At 31.6% G+C, this 20,768-nt stretch overlaps 1 long non-coding RNA gene across 1 annotated transcript; it reads right to left on the bottom strand.

Moving 5' to 3' along the window:
* Window positions 1–2,555: 2,555 nt before the first annotated feature.
* Window positions 2,556–19,579, bottom strand: LOC145269551 (uncharacterized). The gene is made up of 2 exons (XR_013865086.1): window positions 19,496–19,579; window positions 2,556–3,677 (listed from the first exon to the last, which is right to left on the bottom strand). It is a non-coding gene; the product is annotated as an uncharacterized LOC145269551 (long non-coding RNA).
* Between the last annotated feature and the right edge of the window lie 1,189 nt (window positions 19,580–20,768).

The following is a 20,768-nucleotide window of genomic DNA, read 5'->3' as shown; positions in this document are numbered from 1 at the left end:
GCCCCCCCCATTTTCAAGTGTCTATTTAAAAGTAAATAATTAATTTACTCACCAAAGTTTTATATATCACAAATTGATGAGAAAACGTCTATAAATAATATATTCAAATTTAAAACAAAAAAGTAGTGTTTTTTTAGTAATTTACCTGTAAAGTCCGAAGTTTAAAACCTGTTTTTTAAAACCACGTTGTTTGTTTTTCTTTCGTTTTTTGTTTTTTTAATGAAACCTTGGTCCTTGCTCCTTTAATTGAAATTAAGGCTTGAATTACATTTTTTGAGAACAAAGCTTCTTTCTTAGAACTGCACGCCTGTGGAATTGTCTTCCGTTTTCCTGCTTTCCGGCTGACTACAATATGGTTGTGTTCAAGTCTAAGGTAAATAAGTTCTTGATGAGCCGTTCCATATAAGTTATTAAATTTACCAAATTTTCATTACTAATGATTACTATATTGACCAACTTCTACTGTACACTCTTTAACCCTTATCCTTGAGTGGCCTCTGGGCCTTGATAATGTGGTGATGCCTTTGTAAAAAAAAAAAAAAAAAAAATTAAAAGTTTGGAAAGTCAGGGGGTCGAATAATTCACGCCTCCCATTTTGAAATGTCTATCAAAAGGTAAATAATTAATTTACTCACCAAAGTGTTATACATCGCAAATTGAGGAGAAAAGGTCAATAAATAATATATTCACATTAAAAACAACAAAAAAGTTGTGTTTTTTTAGAAATTTACCTGTAAAGTCCGAAGTTTAGAACCTTTAAAAACAAAAAAAAAAACACGTTGTTTGTTTGTTTTTGTTTTTCTTAATGCAACCCTGGTCCTTTCTCCTTTAATTGGAAAAAAGAAATTAGGGCTTGAATTACATTTTTCGAGGAGTTATAAGCTTGGAAAGACGGGGTGGAATTATTCACTATTTTAGCAATATCAGATATTGTCAGGTTTTTCTCTTTGTTGTTTTACTTCAGTCTAAATCAATTGTTAGCAAAATGAACTCGTGACAGTTCCTTAAACTGTAAATTTACATTTTATGACTGTTACGCACGCGTTTTATTTATTTATTTTTTATTTTTTTTGTATTGCGTATATCAGTTTTTCATCCTTGAGTATATCAGGTGAAATATAGTTAAATTTTGTAGGCCCTCAAGCAATATTTTTACACATTTCTGAATGATCACATTGACATTTTTTTTTAATTTGTTTTTAAAATAAATCTTGATCCAGAACGTTAACTTAAAACAATTCGTCTATTGACTCGGACAAGCAATCTCTCTTTACTTGTGTATCACCGAAATAAACAAATTCGAGTCTGTCAATTGGAATGCCCATATAAACTATTAAAAAATAATGGAGTCTTTTTCATGGTTAGAGAATAGCACATTCAATTAAAAGAGTACAAAATCAAAGGGAAATAAATATGGATGAAATAAATATGAAGTTATCTCCCTTGGAATATAGCCTGCTATCATAATTGCCTCACTTGAAAGTGAGAAAATTGTATATCGATATTGAAGAAATCTCTTTATACCGACATGACTTTACCTGGGGCTAACACTTTTTGTTTCATTTTTCTTAAACTTTTTTCTTCTAGGGGGTGGGACATCCAACCAGATGTCGGACATTTACCCCTATTTTAGTGAGTCCAACCAAGAGATCTTTTCAGGATTCTAGCCGTCCCTTTTAGTGCAATCGTTTGTATTTCACTTGCACTTGGTTCACCGGGTATGCTTGCTATGTACTTTTTAAAGTTCTTTTTCATAAAACCAGTTGCTCCTATAATGACTGGTATAATTGAAACGTCTTTTAGTTTTCTCCAGTATGTTTTCGCATATGAAGGACCAAGTTTTGTTTTCTTGTAAAAGAACAGCTACATACTGCACAAGAATATGGTTTCTCTCCAGTATGTGTTCGCATGTGTTTAAACATATCATGTTTCTGTGTAAAACTAGAGGTGCATACTTCACAAGAATATGGTTTCTCTCCTGTGTGCGTTCTTATGTGAATGACTAAGCTTTGTTTTTGTGTAAATGAAAAGCCACAAACTTCACAAGAATATGGTTTTTCTCCAGTATGTGTTCGCATATGTCGCAACATACTTTGTTTCCTTGCAAAAGAAGAACCACATACTTCACAAAAATATGGTTTTTCTCCGGTATGCTTATGCATATGTTGTAACATGTGCTGTTTCCTTGCAAAACAAGAGCCACATACTTCACAAGAATATGGTTTCTCTTTAGTATGTGTTCGCATATGATCCAACATATGGTGTTTCTCTGTAAAAGAAGAGCCACATATTTCACATGAATATGGTTTTTCTCCAGTATGTGTTCGCATATGTCGCAACATACTTTGTCTCAGGGTAAAAGAAGATCCACATATTTGACAAGAATATGGTTTCTCTTCAGTCTGCGTATGCATTTGCTGGAACATATTTTTTTTTTGTCTAACAAAAAAGTCAAATACTTTACAAGAATATAGGTTTGTCTGATTAGGAGATTATTTTCAAAGTCAAAATATTTCAGATTTTTATTACAATTTGATTTTTCTATAGTTGTCTTATTTCTTTTTTTTTCTAATTAGACTAAATTACGAAACCTTTACATGTTATTTTTAATTATGAAACTTAGAAGATCGTAAAAGAAAGTCATAATTCATATATTTTTCATGTTTTATATAAAAACATGCTTTTAAATGTTATGGATGCGTAGATCGTTGCACTAAGGTATATTTTTCTAATGTTTAATTCTTCATATATATGCGAATTTTGTGGCTCCTTTTTATGTCAACTCACTATTAGATCCATGGACTTTACATCAATACAGATTGATGAAAACAGAACATATAAAAAAAAATTTTTTATGTATATAGATGCTTGTAATTCAGTAAGTTCATTTTCCTTGTATTTTAACGAACTTTTTGAAGCTAATAATAAAAGTCTCGTTTACATTATCATCATTTTCGTTTCTAGTTGTTTTGGATGGCTGAAATACTGAATTTATAAAAAGGTCCGTGATTGCATTAGTTTGCACTTGAACTTACACTTGTCATATGTATTTTAGAAAATTATTCCATATAATGTCAAATGTAATAATGCTAAGAGTAAACGAAATGCACAACATTTCATTAATCGCTCGAGAATAGAAAACTAAATGTTGGTACCTGTAAAAGATTTTTAGGGTTGTTTTCAAGTAGAACGGGTAATTATGACTGTTTTCAGGGATGGCGTGATGTGATTTTATGTATATTTACATTCTCAAACTAATACAGTGTTTATATTTTAAGAGTTTTCCGTCTGTGCAATATGTGTTTTAGCATCTGCACAACAAAACAGTTTTTAATTAATGTAACTAACGAAAATAAAATGGTAGTGTAGGTACGAGTCAATTACGACCAGTGTAAGAGTGGAATCTGTGGAACGTGCAGACTTCCACCCGGTATCGATTAGTTGTTAGTAAAAATAAATTGCAATGAAAAAGTAGGTACACCTCCCCCTTCCGATATTACAGATTTTATCTTTTTCCCACGATATAATGTCGCATTTTATTTACAGGATATATTGTGTTTACAAATGTGTTTGGAAGCTACATAAGATAGTTGCTATTTGCCTAGTTGTAATATGTCATCAAATTTAAGTCGCATTTCTTCTGTTTTTTTCGCAATTTGTGCCGAGTGCTTGATATTCTGAAAAATTAAAAAAATAAATTTCAAGTAATAATGCTTATTATATGCTATTTGCAAATAATATTTTCACATATAAACATTAGACATTTTTTAGATACATTTATTATAGATCGTATTCCAGGTTGTAAGCTAGAAACAGCATTGAAGTAATCATAATATGTATATTATAATGTTATAAGAAGCCCTTAAGTTGATCAAACCCGAAATATAATATCGTTTTATAGATTATATTAAATTAAACAATAAAAAAGCTGTATTAACGAGTTAAAAAATAAAACAATTTTGTTTATATAATATCCATAGTCCTATAATTTGCAAACGAAAAATTTTTCAAAATATTTTTTAGGGTCATCAATAGGTTTTTGATGATCTTTAGGGTCGTCAATAGGTTTTTGATGATCTTCAGGGTCATCAATAGGTTTTTGATGATCTTTAGGGTCATCAATAGGTTTTTGATGATCTTTAGGGTCATCAATAGGTTTTTGATGATCTTCAGGGTCGTCAATAGGTTTTTCATGATCTTTAGGGTCATCAATAGGTTTTTGATGATCTTTAGGGTCATCAATAGGTTTTTGATGATCTTTAGGGTCATCAATAGGTTTTTGATGATCTTTAGGGTCATCAATAGGTTTTGATAAAACAGTTATAAAAATGCTGTTTGTTTGCAACGCAAATTAACATAAAAAGGCTGAATCACTAAAATAAAAATATTATGACTTAAGTTGTCTACATATTTTATTAAAGTATGCAAAAATATTAATTTCTCGTTAATAATAATTATGTTTGGCTGGCAGGTTAGAAAGCAATGTTTCAATCTTCCTATGAAAATATTTTTGTGTGTATTTATACAATTTTTTACATTCCACTTAATGTTGTTTTGTTTATAAGAATACACCTGTTACATCTCCCAACAGTAAAAATGTGGACGTTTTTATTATTTCATCAAAAATTATCTGTTTTTCCATGCATGTAATAAATCCGGCAATATTTTTCCAATGCTCTTGGTTCAACAATGTATTATATCAGTGGTTCTCAACCTTTTTTTACTCATGGACCCCTTTTCCCTTCTTTTTATCTTGGTGGACCCCTTCATAACTATCGGTCATAAGACAATCTATTTTTCACTAATATAAATTTTGAGGTTTTATTAATCAAAGAAATATTATATAATTAAGTTTTATTTTTAAATGAAAACTAATTTAATGGGGGTAAACCTGGTAAACAGAAATATTATAATTAAAATAACTTGAATGATTGAAAAAAAAAAACTATACAAAATTACAGTAGAAATTAATTTTTTAATAATAAAAACTATTCTGGGTTGGTTTTCTTCATGGACCACCAAAATATCGTTGTGGACCCCCATTTTGTTATGTTTTGCCTGTGGATCCCCAGAAATATTCCATGGACCCCTAGGGTGCATGTCGACCCCGGTTGAGAATCCATGTATTATATAAATGTTTCAATATTCTAAGAAATTAAACTCACTAAAATCATTCACAAATTGCTGATATGCCATTAAATATAATCAAATCGAAATAATTCGTTTTACATAAGTCATAATATAATCTCATATATTTTCATATATTCAACTGTACTGAAAAATGTTATTTCTTGAAAATGATTTTAACTTTAATAAAAAAAAGAATAAAAATCTTTTTGATGAAATAATAAAAAAAAACAATCCAAGTTTTTACTGTTAGGAAATGTAATATAAACAAAACAAAATTGAATGCAAAAAAGAAAAACATAAATTAAAAATAAACATAAACTGAATCTAACAAAGAAAAACATAACATTGTTATAGGAAAATGAAAACACTGTTTCATCAACATTTGTCAGCTAAAAACAATTTTTTTTTAATGAGAAATTAATATTTCACATACTTTAATAAAATTATGTAGGAAGTTTAAGTAATAATATTTTATTACAATGATTCAATTACTTACTTTATATTAATTTGGTTATTAATTTTACAGATGCTGATGTCTTTGCTTTTAAATTGCAGATAGTATAATACTGTAAAATATAAGTCTATATAAATATTAATAACAATATTTATAAGATAATCCCAATAAGTTATAAATAACTTAATATACGAAAAAGTGCAAAAGTACAACGTAAATTTGCAGTTAAATTTCCTAAATAAAAAATACAAAATATTTACTTTTCTACAGGAAATACAGAATTTAAATTAATATTATACATACTTTAATAAATAATGTAGGAAGCTTAAGTAATGATATTTTATTTTAATCATTCAATTACTTAGTTTATATTAATTTGGTTATTAATTTTTTCCCCATATCAAATCAAAATAATTCATTTTATATGGCATAATATAATCCATTATTTCATATATTTACCTTCACTAAATAATGTAACTTTCTAAAAATGAGTTTCACTTAAATAAAAAAAATAAAAATATTTTGGATGAAGTAATAAAAACATCAAAATTTTTACTAAAAACAATATTTTTAATGAGAAATTTATATTTTGAATACTTTAATAAATTATGTAATAAAACTTAAGTGATAATATGTTCTTTTAGTGATTCAATTACAATTACAATTTATATTACTCTTTCTTGGCCTTCGGGACAAGATCAAAGTGTAGTATCTGTTCTTCAGATGCTGCACTTCTATTTCTTGTTCTCTTTCGGTGGAGGAGAAATCCTTCACGACTGAGACAATTTTTTATTTTTGTACCTTTTCTCCACGTTAAAAAACGACACTGGTGTCTAACTCTGTCCCGTGGGGAGGCATAGTAAATAGGTACTTTATTTATATTAATTAGGCCATCATTTGTTTCTATATATTTAGCATTTTAAAAGAATTTCCTGGATGGAAAGAGAATAGACTAAACATTCCAATGATGTTAATTTATTTTGCTTTTATATGTTCAATGTTTTTACGATTCAAGTTGAAAATGAAAGAAACTCACAAAAAATAACAACAGCAATTTGTTCAATGGTTAAATTTCGTACATTACATTTCGATGCACTGGATCAAATTGGATTGAATATGGCTGTATAATCCCAGGAGTCTCATTAAAGTCTGGACTTTAATTTGTATTTTTATGACCATAGGAAGCAAAGTTATGACCGAGCAAAGTTCATGAAGAATAATTAAAAAATAGAAAACTGTTTCTCTGTTTTTGGTTTTTTTTTTACTTTTACTCCAATAGTTTCTTCCCCAGAACTGCAGGTCTTTGGAACTCCCTTCCGGGATTCTGCTTTCCCAACTGTACTGATATGCAGAAGTTCAAGTGTAATGTGAACAAACATCTTTCTACTCATCTCCCTTCATAATGACCCTGATAATTAAGCCCCTGATAGTAGCCCCCTGCTTCAAAGTGGCACTGTGCCTTGTTTGGGGTGAAAATTGAATAAAAAAAAAAATTAAAATTTTTATTCTGGCTTTGTAAATTTAAAAAGATTATTTTAATATAATTTACTTAATAGATGAGTAATTTTGTATTATTTATTCATTTATTTATTGCAGACTATTATCCTCCTCTTTTAGTTGTTTTTTCACGTTTTGGTTAACTATTTCTCCAGTTTTTGTCAGGTGGTTACGACGCAATAGGAATGCTGAAACTACATCCTCAGCAATTACTAGCGTCTATAGTTGTCGTCATCTCACCACGTTTTGGCCAACTAATCCTCTGGCCGACTTTTAGGTAGGATTGAAACCACTATCTCCAGACAATGCTCACCTGGAACTGTAGAGATTCAACCTTTCCATCCACTGCGCCACGGGCCCTGAAGGGCGATTATAGTTGAATTTTTTGGACTTATATAGCTAAGTTTTTTCGTTCTTATCTGCTCTTTCATCGTTGAGCCTGTATCGAATGGAACTCCAATCTTTGGTCCCCCCTCGCCAATCTTTCATGAAAAACACCCATCTAGCTGAATCCACTGTGAAAAATTTCCCCCACTCTATATCTGTGCCTAAATCAAAACGCGGATTCTATGAACAAAGCTTCTTTCTTAGAACTGCACGCCTGTGGAACTCTGTTCTGTCTGCCTGCTTCCCACCGGACTACAACTTGGATGTCTTCAAGTCCAATGTTAACAAATTCCTAATAAACCGCCCCCTTAAGTAAACACTTCATCAAATCTCCACACTAACGTAATGTACTTGCAATAACCCTTATCCCTGAGTGGCTTCCGGGCCTTGATAAGTGGTGATCACTGTGTAAAAAAAAAATGTTTGTTTTTTTATTGGACGCATTTTGAGATGAGCAATTTATTTATTTATTGATTGATTGATTTGCAGACTATTATCCTCATCTTCTAGTTGTTTCAAAACGTTTTGGCAGACTATTCCTCCGGCTTTCATCAGGTGGTAAACTGTGACAGGATAGGAATGCTGAGTCTTTTAACTGCATCCTCAGCAATTACTGTCTTCCATAGTTGTCGTCGTCTCACCACGTTTTAGCCAACTAAGCCTCTGGCTGACTTTGGGTAGGATTGAAACCACTATCTTCAGACAATGCTTACTTGGAACGCTGGAGATTTAACGTCTCTATCCACTGTGCCAATCGTCAATTTAAAAAGATAATTTTAATGTTTTTAAATTGTATTTCAAACAAAACTGAGCAAAGTCTTTTCTATTGTTTTTAATGCTTTCATTATAGGTTTTTCTGTTATTATGGCATTTATAACTTGAACTTAAAGTAGAATTCTGCTTTTTCAATTTGAGGATATGCAAAAAAATAATAACCGTTTCTTCACCTTTTTTTATTTTTTAAGAACGAAAGATTTTGTAATATAATTGAGAGATAACATCTATTTTGTTTACACACCTTACCTGTTTTATTTATAAAATAAAAATAAAATTGCACTTTTAATTAATAATTTCATTTATTTAATATTTATTTAGATTAATTCTCAGAAACATTGTCAGTAAAATAATAGACAAGAAATCACGAAAAAAGGCTAAAAAACACAACACTTTTTTTATATTTAAAACTCATTACTAAAAATTATCTGCAGAATCAACTAATTTTTAGGTATCAGATAAATAAATGCGTAAAATTCAACACGTGTCAAGGCTTAGGATTTTAAAATAATGTTGCCTTTGGTACATGCTCATAAACCTTAAAATCAGTTTTAATAACATAATTTTTTGTTTTTGAACCTACAAATTAGTTGGTTCAATAAAAGAATTCCCATGCGTTTTATATTTAAGAAGTGTTGATGTTTTTGTTGTTTATGCATTTATTTTCGTGATTTCTATTCCGTTGTTTCCCCGAAAATTAAACTATGTAAACAAAAACATAAAACTCTGCTTTTTTACTACCATGAAAAATTGGAAATTGAAAAAAGAACAGTATAAATTTTTGGTGCACAGTGGAATTTGAAATTCGAACCTTGTTTTCACTTTGGGAAAAAGTTAGGGCACATGCTACATGGCCGACGGTGTCACAGAAAACAACGTAACCTTTTTTTTTTTACATAGGCATCACCACTTATCAAGGCCAAGAGGCCACTAAAGGATAAGGGTTAAAGAGTGTACAGTAGACATTGGACAATATAGTAATCATTAGTAATGAAAATTTGGTAAATTTGATAACTTACATAGAACGGCTCATCAAGAACTTATTTACGTTAGACTTAAACACAACCATATTGTAGTCAGCCAGAAAGCAGGAAAACGGAAGACAATTCCACAGGCGTGCAGTTCTAAGAAAAAAGCTTTGTTCATGGAATCTACGTTTATGTTTAGGCACAGATAAAGAGTGGGGGGGAATTATTGATAGTGTGTACAGCTAGACGAGTGTTTCTTGTGAAAGTTTGGTGAGGGGGGACCATAGATTGAACTCAGTTGAACACCTTCCATGAAAGTAACGATACATCAGAGACAAACTCGCAACATCTCTTCTGTGAGATAGAAGTTGCAAAGAAGAGAAAAGGACATCTCCTACGAGGCTACGAAGTCTATTTTGAACTCTATCAAGGCAGGACAAGTCCTTTCTAGCAGCTCCTGCCCAGATGTGACAACAGTATTCCATCCTTGGACGTACCTGGCTCTTATATAGATAGAGAATTGCATCAGCAGTGAGATATTTACCGGATCAATAGAAAGATCCCACCATTTTTCCAGCGGCCTTGCAACAGATTTGATGTACATGTTCCATTTAAGATCAGGAGTAAAGGTTAAGCGCAGAAGCTTGTCAAAACTTGAGGCCTCCTGAAGACGAGAGCCATTCATTTCAATTGATGCCAGATGTGGATCAGAATGTTGATGATGTAAAGAGAGAAGCTTGGTTTTAGATGCACTCCTTTCCCCATTGTACTACGTGCTCAAGATCAGAGGAGAATTGCTCTGTTTTGATCTGTGCGGTCTTTCAACCCCCCTCTCTAATAAAAGTTTAAAAAATGCACACACCCCTCAATTTTTCTTGTCATATTTTTTTTAATTACGAATTTTGGAGCGATTCTCGGGTATCCAAAGGAGAGAATATCATGGTGCGTTTTTTGTACATTTCTCACAAAGATATCAGTTCACTGAATTATTAAGCAACAAAGAGAAAAATTATAAAGAAACATATATCTAAACACATATCCTACAAAACGCAAGAGAAATGATTTTTCTCCTAACAGGGATAAGTTTTTAGTGTGCTTATGTGCCTCTGTTAAAAATACAATTTAGAAATTGTGCATTAAGTTAAATTCTAATTTTTACGATATAATTTTTTATTAAATATTTAGGGGAAAATACAGAAAAGTTACCCCCGCCCCATGTTAAAAATGGGTTTCTAAATAATAACTAGAAAAATGGTTTGGAACTGCAAATCTGTATACATGCAAAATGAATAGCCGATACTCAAAATGTATAAACATTTTGACCCCCTCCCTTAAATTAAAAATTCACTAAAATTCAAAAAATAAACTAATTTTAATAATATGTTCAGTATTTATCGAATAATGATCACGAAATATAATGAATCCATTACTCTTGTTTGAATCTTAGTGGAAATCTATTATTTTGTTTGAACAAAAAAAAACTTTACTAAAATTATTTTTTTCAGCAGTAAAAAATGAATGAATATATTTTTACTTTTTTATGAAATAAAAGCAACGCAAATTGTAACAATAAAAAGAAGCCATAATTTTTCAGTAACATTACGAAAAACGTGAAACATCTAATCTAACATTTTGATATAATCTTGAAAAATAAATAAATTTAAAAAATTTAAATGCAAGAAACAGAGAAACCAATAAAAAATGGTATAAGTTAATAAACGTTCACGATAGAAGGCATCACTGAGCAAAAAAAACAGTCTGTTTTGCATCTTCTCCTGCCCTTCAACTACCTGACGCCATTTTCCGATGGCCTTTTAATGTATAGACATTTTGGGCTTCCGTAGAACCCATATATATATATATATATATATATGGGTTCTACAGAAGCCCAAAATGTCATAAATAATCTCACCCGCTACTTAATTGGCTGAAAATGCGAAGCTCGTTGTTTGTTTGTTTACGAACATATGATTTGAGCACTATAAAAGTGGTGGCGAGTGTCTATTTAAATAGACATTCCGACGAGTTATTTACGGGCGTCAATTCCATGGTCAGGTGGGAGAACGCCGACTGTCAACATGACGGGTCTAGGTTCAATCCTTGGCTTGGGAGAGATGCTGGTCTAGCGGCACTGATAAGTTGTGATACAACGAAACAGGACTGTATGCGTTACGTTGTGTAGGACCCCAGGTTGGGAATGGTAGTAGTTAGTAAGTTCCCCGCTGCAACAAAAACCTAGTAGCCGACTTTTACTGATTGTCTAGTTTGTTTATGACTTTGGTTGTCATGGCAACTGCTAAGACAGCAGAGTTATTTCCCCCTTTACCATGCATTTTTTTCTCTTACTCGCTCGTCAGTTGTCAATCACTTGTCATAATACCGTTGCCGGCTGAAACAAAATTAACATGCACACAACAATCAGACGTAACTCAGCACACCAATCAAGACGTAAGACACGATGGCTTTTTGTATAAAAATATATTTTGTTATAGAAATATTTTTCTCATTCTGTACATAAATGATTTTCAACAGTTCACAGTTCAACGGTGCGGCTTGCTTCTCTGTCATTCAGTGATGGAGAGGGGGGGGGAAGAGACGTTACACACTCGACAAACGCACATTCTTCTGTGGTCCTTAGACCTGCTCCTTCTGCTGGACTCCAAAAATCACGTCATTATATTGACATGATTTTTGTTTGGTATTTTTCCATTCCACTGGTCGATCAACTTTGTTATCGATAATGGATCACGCATTTCCCGGTCACGTTTTAAGTTTTGTTGACAAATGCATTGGCTGCATCTGACCCAGAGACTCAGTAACCCATTTCTCTTCAGCTGATCGACTATTGAATTTGTTTATACACGTGCCTCGCCACCTCATGCCAGCTTTACATGACATTCCGATCCTCCATTGTAGTGCAAGGAATGTCACGTTTCAGACAAAAATGCGTCTTCCCAAAAACCTTCACTTTTGTAAACAAAAAAATCTTCGTCCGATTTCTCTGTTCACGACGTAATTATTTTTGCCGCTTCGACTGGTGGACAATCGATATTCAATGCCCACCTTTCAAATCTTTTTTTTTTAAGGAAGTTTTTATTTTCACAGTTATGTATCGGATGGTCCCAGCCATCCATTACATAACATATGTCGATGACTACAAATATATATATATATATATATATATATATATATATATATATATACGGCACAATCACATTGACACACTGGTTCTTGCAAGATCACTGAAGTTAAGCAACATTGAGCCTGGCCAGTAACAGATGGGTGACCATTTGGGAAGGCAAGGCACTGTATGTACCATGTGGTAAAATACCAGGTTGAGAAACTGATGCAGTTTATTCTTCTCTCGAGGTTAAATGGGACTCTCTTAAGCCATAGTAGGCACCCCAACTAGTGATGGCGTCACGATAAAAAATACTCTTGATAGCCCTGGTGAAGCATCAAGTATTCAACTACCGAGAAAATTTGAATTACTCTACAAACTTGTGTAGTGAGTTCAATCTCAGCTGTGGCCGTGCTGGATGGATGATGGATGAAGAACCCACGCTTGTATGACTTTGTTTTCTTTGAGCAAAGTCAGAATCTCTCGCTTTTGGGGGCTAATTAAGCTATTTTTTTTTACAAACAAAGTGTTTTTTTTTAATTTAATTTAATATCTTAAAACATTACTAATTATCTTTGAAATAAACCCAGAAAACTAATATTTATACTTCAAGGGATTTTTACAATGAATTATTTAACTTCAAAATTTATTTGAACTCGTCAGTTTCAAAATGTCGCCATGAAAACATTTTTCATAATAACATTTCCATGTGTACAAATACTTTTTCCTTTTGAAAAAATTAATTAATCTTTTAAATACGATCAAAAAGTAATCAGAAATCTATAAAAAAATTATGATAACCCAATTTTCAAAATTATGTCTCCCTATCAGTTTTCCGCCATCAATGCCTGTACCTAATAATGTTATTTCAGCACCGTAGAATAGATGCACAAGTTTATAGTTTTTTTTTTTTTTTTTACTTATTTTAGTGCGCGTTTTAAGTTTGAAACAAATAGTACCAAGTTGTTTACTTAGAATAACAGAGAGTTTATTTTCTGCTGTGAGACTGTCGGCCTAGTATGTGACCTATCTTTTTCTTAAACTGAAAACGAGGCTCCAATTTCAGACCTCATTGTGTTATTTGCATCAAATTTTCTTTGGAATTTCTGTTCGATATTCCCATGAAAAAAAGAATGCATGTGTTGTGACATCCTTAAAACATTTGAATTTATCTACCAAATCAATTATGAAAATTAATGCTCTTATTCTCAAGCAATTAGTTTATTTGTTTTTCTCTCTGTTTATTTGGCAATATTATATATTGCAAATGGTTTTCCTTATCTGAGTATTATTTATTAAACTGTAGTTAATTAAGAATTCAATGAGGAAATTTGAAAGAGGAGAGCAACACAAAAATCATTCTCCAATTTTAGGTTACGATACAGTAAAATGCAGAAAAGGCCATGGGAATGGGATGAATTCAAACACTAGAAATTGAAATTGAAAATTTGTCATCCCAAATATCCGAAACCATACAAACAATAAAAAGGTACTTTTACAGACAATTTGCATTGAGCTTTTCGAAGCTGGAAAAGAGGATTGAATCTATTATTTCTGTAATTCCTTGTTACAGACAGATTTGACACATATTTCTTAACAATAGCCTTTGCACAAATTACAAATTCCATAATGGTCACCATTTCTGATACTATCCTTACTATTCTCTATTACAGAACTTTAAGAATTAGAAATGATAGTCACAACCGAGTCAATCATGTGTCTTCTTATATTCCCAAATATCTGTGCAAATCCGAATGTGTGAAATCCGAGAAGTACAAGCACCATAGATGTTCAGAATGGAGTCCAGCCAAATCTTTTATCATATCATCTCTCCATTCTGGCAAATGTTGGTTTCTTTTTTCCAATTACTTGCTCTTTCACTGATACAGAATGACACAGGATTGACTCAGTTGTGGCTATCATTTTTACTCACTTCTAATTCTTTAAGTTCTGTAAAAAACATTTTGCAGATGGCCGTTCAAATCAAGGCTAGTCTTTGCAAGCGCGTATGATGACTTTGTAAAAATGTTGAGAAAAAAGCGACCCCTTCCTTGTACAAAACTGCCCAGTTGAGGGTGAAGGAATGAATGTTTTTAGCCAATTTTTCAGTATTGAAATGTTCTCAGCATTTATGCACAATTGTTCGAATTGGGTTTTGGATTCTGAAACTGGTTATTCAGGAAATTGAACCTCCTTAACTGAGAGGGAAATACTTGCCAGGAATTTTCATTGCATCTATTTTCATCAGGTAACTACAGCCAAGCAGACTTTTTGCTATCTTCAAGACTATTAAATGACTGTTCAACCAAAACCTATGATTAAACCAGACTCAAACAAAACCAAATCGCCTCCTTCCTTGAGGCTGGCATTCACAAATATCTATCAACCTCTATCTCACAGAAGAGATGTTGCGAGTTTGTCTCTGATGTATTGTTATTTTCATGGAAAGTGTTCGACTGAGCTTCAGTCTATGCCCCCCCCCTCGCCAAACTTTCACAAGAAACACTCGTCTAGCTGAAAACACTATCAATAATGCCCCCCACTCTTTATCTGTGCCTAAACATAAACGTAGATTCCATGAACAAAGCTTCTTTCTTAGAACTGCACGCCTGTGGAATTGTCTTCCGTTTTCCTGCTTTCCGGCTGACTACAATATGGTTGTGTTCAAGTCTAACGTAAATAAGTTCTTGATTAGCCGTTCCATATAAGTTATCAAATTTACCGAATTTTTATTATTAATGATTTCTATATTGTCCAATTTCTACTGTACACTCTTTAACCCTTATCCTTGAGTGGTCTCTTGGCCTTGATAATGTGGTGATGCCTGTGTAAAAAAAAAGTATCTATGGACTTAGAACTAAGATGATGCAGTTCAGCTTAAACAGCTTTTAATTTCTGATTTAAATTTTATGGAATTGTACTCTATGAATTTCTGATTTAAATTTTATGGAATTGTACGCTATGAAGGAAGACCTCTGCTGATCTGGAAAAGAGGATTGAATCTATTATTTTTGTAATTCCCTGTTACAGATTTGACACATATTTCTTGACAATAACCTTTGCACAAATTACAAATTCCATAATGGTCACCATTTCTGATACTATCCTTACTATTCTCTCCATTAAACGTTTTCTTTTTGCGTGCGGTCATGTATTTAAGAACTTAGGTTATAGTATGTAATTACCAAGCAATGCATTTTTTTTACATTGGAGTCATCATTTACATGATAAGTGATCACTAATGAAGACCCAGAATCCACCCGAGGATAAAGGTTAATGAGGGTACAGTAGTCAATGGGACAATATTGTAGAAATCATTAGTAGTGGAAATTTGGAAAATTGGATTACTTAAGGGAACGGCTCATCAAGAATTTGTTTATGTTGAACTTGAAGAAAACCAAATTGTAGTCAGCTGGAAAGCAGGCAGACGGAAGAGAGTTCCATAGGCGTGCAGTTCTAAGAAAGAAGCTTTGTTTATGGAATTGATGTTTAGGTTTAGGTACAGAGAAAGAGTGTGTGAAATTATTGATAGTGGTTTCAGCTAGACAAGTGTTTTTCATGAAAGTCTGACAAGAGGGAACCATATATTAGAGCTCAGGCGAGCACTTGCCATGAAATAACGATAAAGTAGAGACAGGCTCATAACATCTCTTCAGTAGGAAAGAGGTTGCAGGGAACAGAATAGGGCATCCCCCACTAGGCTACAATTATGTACTTGTGACGTTTTCAATATGAAAAAAGTGTACAAAACACTCGCAAATAATAATCAATAATGATCAATGATAATAATCAATAATAATAATAATAATCAATAATAATAATCAATAATAATAATCAATAATAATAATAATGATCAATAATAATAATAATGATAATAATGATAATGATGATAATAATAATAATAATAATGATAATAATAATAATAATAATCAATAATAACCAATATTAATAATAATAATAATCAATATTAATAATAATAATAATCAATAATAATAATGGCTTTGTATTACTATACACATAGATTCGAAAAAGTTGTCAAAAAACAAATATATAACAATTAAAAGCAAGATAAGTTACTTTTCTACCTAACCGGATATTAAATACTGTTAGAAACTCGATTAATATATGTTACCGATACATATATTCGGTGGGTTTTTAACAGTATTTTGTATAGTTTTTTTTTATTTTTAACTCCTTTTCCCAAACTTACCATGTTCATTGGAAAGTTTGGCGCCATTTTCAATTTTCCAATACATCGGTAAACACAATATGTTTTTCGGGCTGAATAAACACGTTACATTAAATAAAAACATAAAAAATTTCCAGTTAGATAGAAAAGTAACTTATCTTGACTTTGATAACATTTATTTATTATATATTTGTTTTTTGACAACTTTTTCGAATCTACGTGCAAAGTAATACCACCACAACCGAGAGAGTAGGCCAGTGAACATAACAGCGTAATGTCAGTTCCTGATCAACTTGTAGGTACAGATAGTTTCCGGCATTCAGCCACGCGGTCACACTAACAGGCATAAAAAAATATGGCTGTTGTTAACAATTGTCTATGTATGTTCCAAAGAGAAAGAACAATTCTCCATTTGGATAATAATTATTATAACTGCACATTAGGATAATTTTAATCCAACAAAATATTTTTTAACTTTAATTTTTATCAGAGAACGTCGAATATTTCATTTTATTTATTTATTTACTGCAGAACAAACAATTTTTATATAATATTTTTCAGTCCATTCTTTTAATAATAAATAAAACTTTTCACTGAGTATTTCCAAATATTTTAAAGTTAGCATTTTTCACGGCAGTTTTTTTTTTTTTTTTTTTACGATCGGTGAATTTTCAATATTTTAGCACCGGACGTAATCTTTTCTATGAAATATATTTAAAACTTCAAGTTTTTGTCTTTTATAGCATTTTAACTATAAATAATTTACATAACGGGTTTGTTTTACTGTACACATAGATTCGAAAAAGTTGGCAAAAACAAATGTATAACAAATGTTATCAAAGGCAAGATAAGTTATTTTTCTACCAAACTGGATAAATTTTTAGTGTTTTTATTTAATGTAAAGTGTTTATTCGGCTCGAAAACCATACAGTGTTTACCGATGTATTTGAAAAATGCAAATGGCGGTATGCTTGTTTGGGAAAACGAGTTTAAACAAAAAAATTATACAAAATACTGATAGAACCTCACTCAATATATGTTACCGTGACATATATTCGGTGGGTTTCTCACAGTATTTTGTATAATTAGTTTGTTTGAACTCATTTTCCCAAACTTACCGAGTTCAATAGCACGCATACCGACATTTTTCTTTTTAAAATTTATTAATAAACATTGTATGATTTTTGAACCAATTACACATTTTAAACTGAGTAAAACCACTAAAAACCTCTCCAGATAGGTAGAAGAGTAACTTATATTGCCTTTGATAACATTTATTTGTTATATATTTGAATTTTGACCACTTTTTCGAATCTATGTGTATAATAATACAAACCCCTAAAAACATATCCAGTTAAATAGAAAAGTAACTTATCTTGCCTTTGATAACATTTATTTGTTATATGTTTGCTTTTTGACAACTTTTTCGAATCCATGTTCACAGTAATACAAACCCAAAATTTAATTTAACTTGGAAATACTATTTAAAATACATGTGCATACACTACACAAGCACCCTTATTATTATCATAATAATGATAGTAATAATAATAAAAAAAACTGGTGTAGATGATATCGACTGGCACCACACCAACTTGTTGTGAAAGGTCAGGGAGGATGGAAAGACCGAGGTGGGAGAGTACTAACCAAATCTTCACTGGAAGTGTGCAGTTCAAATCTGATACCTTGGGAAGGCATTCTGTCACCCAAACCCCAGGAAACGCCAATGGCCAATGCCAACGAGAAATCAGTGACAACGGCTGTTGCGATAACATGCAACCATCTGCACAAGTGGTCAAGAAGTGGAGAACACTGGAAATTTGGGGGGACTTGTTGTCACTTGGTCTCCAGGGAACACCGCAGGTTACTGCCAGTGAGCGATCACTGATAATGGTTTGTGAGACAACTAATACGCTAAACATTTTGATGAAAAACATGGGGGAAAAAATGGACATAGAAGAACAGAAAACCAAAACTTTAAATATAATTTCTGTATTTAAAGTAATAGTTATTTAAATATTTCAACATATAAATCTTGTGGGCAAAATCCAGCCTCCAAATAAGGGGCACTCTGGATAGGAACAAAAATAATCTCAGTCATGAAATATTTCTCCTCCACCGACTGAGGACAGAAAAGGTAAAGTGTAGCATCAAAACAGATACTACCCTGTGATCTTGTTCCAAAGGCCCCAAAATATTTGTGCTTAATGTTTCTTTAATTGTTTGTTCCCTAAATTCATAATTCAGTTTTATCAGTATTAAATTGTATATTGCTTTAAAATTACTTAATTTTACATTGATAATATTTATATTTTATATTGAATAAAGTTCAGTTTAAGTACCTAGTAATCGAACTGTGTTACTTTTTCTTTTTAAAAATGTTTTATTGCTCTTTTTCAAATGACCCTCATATAGTACTGACAGTCTGACAAATCTTACCTACATTGCCTGCAGACATTTTTCAGTTAATAGGCCTTCTTCTTACTCTCGATGGCCGTGGTAATACCCACTCATAATAGTGACAATGATAGTAATAATAATAAATAAATAATAAGAAGAATAAGAATAAAATTAAACTAAAAAAAAAAACATTCGATTGGGGAGATTTTTACAATCAAAAAGAAACATAATTCGGTACTCATGCAGAGAGTGATCCCTGCTGAAATAATAACGTTATTATTTAAAAAGCCATTCTTAACATAGGGAGGGGGTGTTTTGTACCTATTCTGTACTTTAACCTTACAATTGAATAAAAAACATACCATAAAACTTTAATTAAACGTGGAAATACGATTTAAAAAAATAGCGCGGATCACTCTCTGCATTAGCACCCATAATTCTTTATAGGCGTCCGACCCTGTGGTAAAAAAAAAAAAAAAATAATATTAAAATGTAAAGAGTAATAATGGTTCGGACGCGCCCCAGTAATAATAAAAAAGAACATCTAAAAGCAATTAACTTCAAGTAATACTTACATTTTGTTTGATAATTTGTTTTTACAAGATACATTAATTAAAACAACACAAGTTTGACGGGTGGAAGTCAACATTTTAACATGGCGACCGGAAAAGCAAGTTCGCAGAAAATAAAAATAATTATTTTTATCTTTTGTGATTTCAACTTTAGTTTTTATTTTTTTTTTGTATCGTAATACATTTAAACATATTTTTTTGTTAAAATTATTGACGACCACGAACCTAATAGAGCCAATGTTGCTTGTTGGCTACGTCATTATTCGTCATAGGAAATAGATGATGTCTCCCCACGGGACAGAGTTAGACACCAGGGTCGTTTTTTAATGTGGAGAAAAGGAACAAAAATAAAAATTGTCTCAGTCATGAAGGATTTCTCTTCCACTGACAGAGAACAAGAAATTGAAGTGCAGCATCTGAAGAACAGATACTACACTTGTATCTTGACCCGAAGGCCAACATTTTTAATGTTTATTTACAGGCATATTTTCATATAAATAATATATTAAATATATTGAATGTTTTTTCACATAAATAATGCATATATATATATATATATATATATATATATATATATATATATATATATATATATATATATGTATGTATGTGTGTGTGTGTGTGTGTGTGTGTGTGTGTGTGTGTACACTATAATAATTATTAAATACTTACAGATACTAGTGTTTCATCCTTTCGGGAATCATCAGTGCATGGTGTCACGATTAATACCAGTCGACTCGATAGATCCGAACCAGGCGACAGAGGCCATCCCTGGCTTTATTAGCAAGGACCAAATCTATTCGGTTACCGTTAACCACAAGAAACGCTGTTGAATTTAAACATTTATTTTTTAAATGGTTTTTAACGTCTATCAAAGTTATCTAATCATTATATGATGATATGTACATAAGAGCTAAATTGACCGATTTTAATTCATATATATATATATATATATATATATATATATATATATATATATATATATATATATATATATATATATATATATATATATGGGTTTGTTTTACAATCCACAGAGGTACGAAAAATGGTGCACAATCCAGATATAACAAATAAATGTTAGCAAAGGAAAGATAAATTACTTTTAGGGTTTGTAATGCTTTTAAATAATTCGATACAAGCTTCTGAAATGACAAACGCAACAACTTCATAAAAGGTCACAGAAAAGGTTTATTGAGGAGAATGTGGTATTTTCCTTGTAGAAAGCTGGACTCCAGCACCTGGTATTATCGCGGTAGTTATTCCAGTGGAATCG

This window comes from Euprymna scolopes, chromosome 45 (assembly GCF_053919585.1).
Source record: "Euprymna scolopes isolate OS-2025 chromosome 45, ASM5391958v1, whole genome shotgun sequence".
In the NCBI taxonomy this organism is placed as follows: Eukaryota; Metazoa; Mollusca; class Cephalopoda; order Sepiida; family Sepiolidae; genus Euprymna; species Euprymna scolopes.
Note: the sequence above shows the minus strand (reverse complement) of the source record. Positions and strands in the feature narration are given on the sequence as shown.